Consider the following 7,550-nt stretch of genomic DNA (forward strand, 5'->3'; position numbering starts at 1 on the left):
ATGCAAAAGGCATAAATTGCCTCCTAAACTTATATCCAAAAGTCACTTACAAGCTTTAACTAATGGAGCGACCTATTACACACATAAAGCACATAAAAATATATTTAACCCTTCCGTCACCCAAACCAGGGCGCGTTTCCCTCCACATAGTTGAGCGCGTCAACACGCTCGTAAAGTCATTTTTATTTATTTTTTAAATTAAAAAAATTCAACCCAGCGGTTATATTCTCATTCCCTTCTTATTACCCACCCACCCGACCCTAATGAAGAAGAACCCTAATTTTTTACCCAAAAATCTGAACCCCAAATTGAATTCAAACATAACTCAAAATTTCTTTTTTTGAATCAAAGGTAACTCTTTTTCACTATTATTCATTCATCTCTTTTCCATTTTGATTCATTCCTCTTTTTTTCGTTTTGATTTGTTTCTATCTATTTTAGTTGTTTCATTCGTTGTAATTTTTATTAAGGTACCACAATGGCTCGAAAAAGTTTGAGTAGGCTCTGTTTGCAAGAGGAAGATCTTGAATTGGAAGAGGTGCGACGCAAACATAGATTTGTTCACCTTTGCTGACCTCTGAAGAGGTGCGATGCAAACATGGATTTGTTCACCTTTGCTGACCTCTTGGACCCAAAGAAATCCTGGTAGAAAATATTGGGGTCGTCCTTACTATGGGGTAAGTTAATCTTTTTTAAGAGTAATATGATTCATTTTGTTGTTTCAAGAGCCATAAACTGATTCATTTTGTTTTTTAAGAATGCTAGATCATGCGATTTTTTATTTTGGAAGGATGATTATATTGATCCAAGATCCAAATTTGTGATTCTCAAGTTGTTGGGAAGAATTGCTGAGCTTGAACATATTGTTGAATCTTCTGAAAAAGTTGAAACTTCTACTAAGGAAGTCAACAAGCCTACTAAGTCAACCAAATCTATGGAAAGCAGATTAGGTATGAACAAGATAGAGTCAGAAATGGACAATTTCGATGATGATTTGAAGAAGATGGAAGCAGTTGAAAAAAATGGAAAAACAAATTGGCCAAGTTCAAGAAAAGGGAGAAACAACTTTGATCGCTTTGTTTTGTGTTTGTATTTTAGGTGTAAGTTCAGTATCTCAAAGAGTATTGTTTCTGAACAGAGAAGTAGATTCAAGGAGATTACCATAATCTTTTCTTGTACCAAAAATTTGCAATATTGTGTTGAACTTGTAAGGCTTTTTGTGTAATGAAATGATGTTAGTTGAATTTGCTTGTGTAATGAAATGATGTTATAATGAAGAATTTGCAAGGCTTCCCTTATCTTATTTGGTTTTGTATCTTGGGATTCCCTATCTTCTATATATTTAGTATCTACATATACACATAAATCATCAACTAAAAAAGAACCAATATTGCTACATAAACTGTAATCCATAACTGCATAACCATTAATCAAATAGTTGCCAAAACAATTACATAACCAAACACCACAAAATAAAATGCAATCACAGCTTCAAATTTATTGTCTTAAATACAAGGGAACTAAATAGAGATAAAATGAATGGGATCTCTAAAGTGGATTGCATTGTCTATCAACCAACAAAACATAATATCAACATTGCATTACCAACAAATTTACCAAAACAAGTTAGATGGCATTAGAGCACTCTTGACTCATATGTGCAGCCTTAGACCTAGTCTCCATTCGTTTTCTTCCCCTCATCTGTTCAAGTTGGCTTGAGGTCATAACTTTTTTACCCTTCCATTACCAACGACATGGTGGTATATGCCCAAGATCTCCAGTGACAACTACTGAAGACTTCACATTTCTAAATCTTTCACTAGGCATTTCAGGCTGTTCAAATGAATATTGATAATCTTAATTTGTGATTAAATAAAAAATAATAAAGACAATGATACTTAAGTACACAAATAGAAAAAACTTATATTAATGATAGTAGCACCACCTTGTGTGTGTAGTACACCCATTCCAACCATTCTTCTTCTGCTAGTAAAACAATCCTAAAAATACAACAAAATATTCAGTAAAGCAATTTATTTAAAGGATATAAATGAAGTAAATAAAGAAAACTATATCACATTTTCTGTTGAACCTCTTGGTCTACCACTCCCTCTTCCAGTTAGAGCATTAGGTGTTGTTCTTAGTGCAACATCAGGTGTTGCTCTTGGGCCAGCAATCTGTGTTGATGTTGGTGTAGCAGTAGGTCCACAAGGAGGTCAACTTGGTCCAGCAGCAGGGCCAGTAGGGGGTCTTGAACTTGGACTAGCAGCAGGTGCAACAGTTGGTCCAGCAGCATGTCTTGAACCAGAAGCAGGTGCACCAAGAGGATACTTTCTTTTGTTGTGACCCTTGTTATGACCCTTGTTATGACAAGTGTTGCATGACATTTCAGTTCCTCTTTTGGATAATTTTTCAATTTTACTGGTTTCACCTTGCTCTTTCTTCCTTTTCTTGTCAGGCCTTCCTGACATCTTTTAACATGAGGTGGTATCACAGAGATGTTTGTGATTCTGGCCACATTATTAAATTCATAACTGGCTGAATGAAGTAGTTGTATGTCTTCATGTATGTTTCTTTGTTATACCAGTGAGAAATGTAATCGATTGGGTCCAATTTTCTATGGTGAAGAGCAGCTATTGCATGAGGACATGGTACTCCTTTCAACATCCAAACTCTACAACTACATGTTTGCCTTTGAATATCTACAACATGTTTATATTATCCATGAAGTAACTCATACCCTGAATCTTAATTTCATTCAATGCTGCATTTCATAGACTTAGATGTGTTTTCTTGTAGAACCTTCATTGCCATTGGAGAAATGTCACATATCCAAGTATTGAAAAACTCTCTCATCTGCCCTATTCTTTTCATCATTTTCACTCTAATTTGTTCAAGCATTGTAATTATAGTCTTATGCCTTGCTTTTATTATCCATGAGTTGAAACATTCAGTCTTGTTATTGTCTACAACATCATATTTTGAGGTAAAACTGAAGTAAATCTTGCTCTATCTTTCGGGATTATAATACAACAAGTGATCAACTATGTTATTACCCAACTTTTTCATGTAGTTAATGTTATCTTTTAACTCAGCCTCAAAAGTAAACCTTGCACACCTCCAGAAATATTTCTTTCTCTCGATACCTCTCCATCTCTGTGACCAATTAGCAAGAATGTGTCTAGCACACATTCTATGCTCAACATTTGGCAAATGATCAAGTATGGCAATTTCAAGACCCTATATAAGAAAATTCAAGTTATGAAACTAAGAAACTAGGACATCCATAAACAAAGGCATGAAATACAAGACATGAAATAAAATAAAAAATAAATAATGTTCTAACCTTTTGCATATCTGATATGAGTGTGATGCATGTACCATCTCCCAACTGAAGATCTTCCTTCATAAGTTTGACAAACCAAGCCCAAGTAAACTTATTTTCGACTTCAACTACTACCCAAGCCAGTGGCAGCATTCGATTGTTCTCATCCTTACAAACAGCAACCAATAATTGACCTCTAGATATTCTCTTTAGAAAACAACCATCCAAACCAATGCACTTCCTACACCCAGCCAAGAAAGACTTCTTTATTGCATCAAAACATATGTAGAAGCCTTTAAACATTTTTTTATCATTTTCAATTTTTTTCTGATTAAGCTTGACTGCACATGTACTACCTGGATAAGTTCTTAGCAACTTATCTTTGTAGTCCAAAATCCTCCTAAACTCAAGAACATCATCACCCATTAGCTCTTGTAATATTGTACTTTTTTTCTCTCCTGCACACTGTTCTTCCAACATATAATCCAATTCTTTGTTAATAAGCCCTTGAAGATCAAAGATTCAAATGTCAGGTTGTTCCTTTATCCTTTCACTGTAGTGACTAGATAAGAAATTGTTATTACAAAGCTTGTTCCTATTAGTAGGATCACATTTGTGAACTGGATTGTATGTCTTTACAACAAAATTGTTTGTCCTAGAATCAAAGCTAGCAAATAAAATCCAAAGACAACCAGTTGTACACCTAACCCTTACCCTTGTTAGTTCATTAATATGCATTTCAATTGCAACATGTTCAGCAACAACATATTTGGTAACAACAGATCTAAATTCATTAACACTTTTAAATACAAGACCCAATTCCCAAACTATTTTCTGTGAAGATGTATCAAATACAATTCTGTTCACCTTCTTTCTCCTTTTTGGCTTAACTCTCTCTTTTTGTTGAACCCCCCCTACATCATCACTAAAAGCATCTGGATCTGTTTCAAAATTAGCAGCTTCATTTGAGGTATAATAATGCTCATCACCAGCTAACTTGCCTTCTAAACTGTTTCTATTAGCACCTGTATATTCATCATACCCAGCATCTGGCCCTTTTTTCCCCTATTCCTAACTTGATATGATCAGGATGCAATGGAGCTCTTTCTCCTCTTTTTTTTTTTTTACTGTTTTCCTCCCTAAAACTTCTTAGCTCATCATCTACATCACTCTCGTTAAATTCCATCCCTGTAATGATTCTCCATCTAAATCTTGGTCATTAAAAAACAAATAGGATTAGAAATTGGATCAGAGAAAGGATGGACAGGGTCAAATGTTGAATCATTAGAAGGATGAATAGGGGTTGAAGTTAGATGAGCAGGAGGAGTATTTGGAGCAGTGAAAGAGTGTACAGGAGAAGATGTATTTAGAATAGCATGTGCAGGAGCAGGGACATGTGCAAGGCCAGGGGCAGGGTTTATGCATTTTCTTGGGCCTGAAGTGTTGGTTCTAATTCAACATCAAAAGATGCATTAGGCCCAGTGCTTTGTGATGCTCCCTCACCAACTACACTTTCCCCATATTCCAATAAAGGTGGGACCAAAATTGGTTCAGCAACAAAGTGACACACAAAACACTCCAAAATATCTCCATGACTTAAACACTCAGCAATTAAAGTAGTATCATAGTCGGATTTTATTTCTAAGATAGCAGTACTTCTAGGAAGTTTCACATACAACACAAGTTGTCCAGGTTCATACCCCAACTCTTTCAAACAATCCCTCAATTCAAAATAAGATACCCTAATGACATCAACATCTAAAAACTCATAAACTCCTCCACCATGATATGGCTTCCCCTTGTATTCCTTTTTTCCAATTTTCGTAACACCACTGTGGTAAAATCTCAAAGTAATCGAATTCAAAAGACATTTCAATCTGAAATAATGTTGAAGATGAAATTCATAAAGACCTTTTAACATTTGAACCTCAACAACAACGACAAAACACATAAAACAACAAATTTCATACAACAAAAAAGGAAATCATGTGAATGAAAGACGGCATACAGTAAACTTGAAAAAAAATTAAAGACGACCAAATCCTAAGCTAAAAAGTAGGAACTATAAAGTAACCTTGGAGATGTATGACTGATCTTTCAGAGATAGAGACGAAAACAATGCATGAACGATGAACGCCTCGATTGAACCCACCAAACCCTAGTAACTACCGATTTGCTTTCACCAAACGCTGAACACCTCGATCGACAAAACACCAACATTGTTCTAATGAGAGAGAAAACTTGATTAGATTATTAAAACTACAAGGATGCTTCAAAAACACTACATTATCGAAAAATCTTTAGCTAAAATTAGGATTTACAGACAAGATTTATGATTAGGTTTTGGTGTTCTTCGAGAAAGGAAACGGGTGGGTGAAATACATGGACCACCTAGGGTAAAATAAAATAGATTTGGGTAAAATAAAAGGGTTTGGGTCAAAAGACGGGTTTGGGTAAAATGAATGGGGTTAGGGTCTTTTATTACGTGGCTTCACCAGGAGGCGAGTGGTTCTCACACGATGCATAATATCCTGGTTTGTGTGACGGAAGGGGGGATTGAATATATATATATATATATATATATATATATATATATATATATGTATGTATGTATGTATGTGTGTATGTATGTGTGTATATATATATACATACATACATACACACACACACACACACACACACACACACACATATATATATATATATATATATATATAATCATTGCATTTCATGTATATGTGTATATATGTACATTTATCCGTGTTTTAAAAGGCCGGGTGTTTTATTTAGCATTGATAAGGCATAAGCCTCATGAATTTTTAAAGTTTTAATTTACGATAGAGTATAACAATATAATAACACAAAATTATTTAACAAACACACACATCAATAGTTTGAATTAATTAGGCAAAATGGTCTGGTGGACCCTTGTACTTGTATCCGTTTGTATTGTGAACCCTTCTACTTACCTCTTTGTTATCTCGACCCTTAAACTCAATTAAAACAAAACTTCTAAACCCCTTTAACCATGTGTGTAACTCACTCTCCTTTTATAGAGATGACATGTCAGATACATAAATGACATATCATAATTATTTTATTTTTTATTTTTTTAATACCACTAAGTAGATCTTAGTGGATATATTTTATTAAAACAAAAGGTTCAAGCTGCAAAACAATAAAGAAACCAAAACGAAAAGAAAATAAAAAATTACAGTGAATAGATTGAAGTGATTCTCCAATTTAGAAAATTCTTGGCAACAATATTCATATCGAAACAACACTGGAGATGTCTATCCTCAAAGGATTTCTTAGTTAAGCTCTCCATTGTGGAATCACTTCTTCGCATCACAAAGCTCTCACCGATGTCGTGTACCCATAACCATGGAGAAAATCTCAAACGAGTCAGCCAGCTTTTCCATCCAAGTAAAGTTGCAATCTTCGATTTCCCTTATTTATGTACGGGCTACGTTAGATATTTATGAATTCAACGAATTTCATTGATAAACCCCCAAATTGTTGATAAATCATTATTCATCTTATATGAACAGTTGGAGATTTCTTTGATTTTTGTGGGTCTGCCTTATGTCTTCTGTTATTTTTGTGCTTGATGATTGTGCTCGTATTTCTTAAAAGTCAAATTCCGTACATTCAATTCTCTCCATTTTCACTATTTCACGATCATGGGTCAGAGAAATCGCCGTCATCGTCACCATTTTTGCCGGCCAAATCACATTTATTTTCTCTTTCACCTATCTTCATCTCCGTCATACACCATTTTTTTTCCTCCTCCAACCTCCACAAAACAACAACCTAAGCCACCACAGCATTAGATCTGACCGAAAAACTTCTTCACTACCTTGGCCGAAAAACAACAACCTAAGCCACCATTTTTGTTGGCGAGCGCTAGTCCGCTTGTGAATCACTCGCCAAGATCTGTAAATAGGTTTTAGTAAATTGTGGAGAAAAAAAAAAGTTTGGTCAGGCATGAAAATGGCCAAAAAGGAAAAGTTAGTGGGGAAGAAGAAATGTATTTTAAACTTTTTTTTAAAAAAATCTCTTTTATAATTCTAATATTTTTAATAAAAAAAGGCTCTTCACTCGCCTTAAGGTGTATGAAATCATACACTTTCGCCAACTCAGCCATCTTATAGACACATAATCATGGTCAATGGTCAGAGAGATTTGTTAAATCGTTTTTATGGAGTTCAAGGGTCCAGATGAC

This window comes from Solanum pennellii, chromosome 5, assembly GCF_001406875.1.
Source record: "Solanum pennellii chromosome 5, SPENNV200".
NCBI lineage: Eukaryota > Viridiplantae > Streptophyta > Magnoliopsida > Solanales > Solanaceae > Solanum > Solanum pennellii.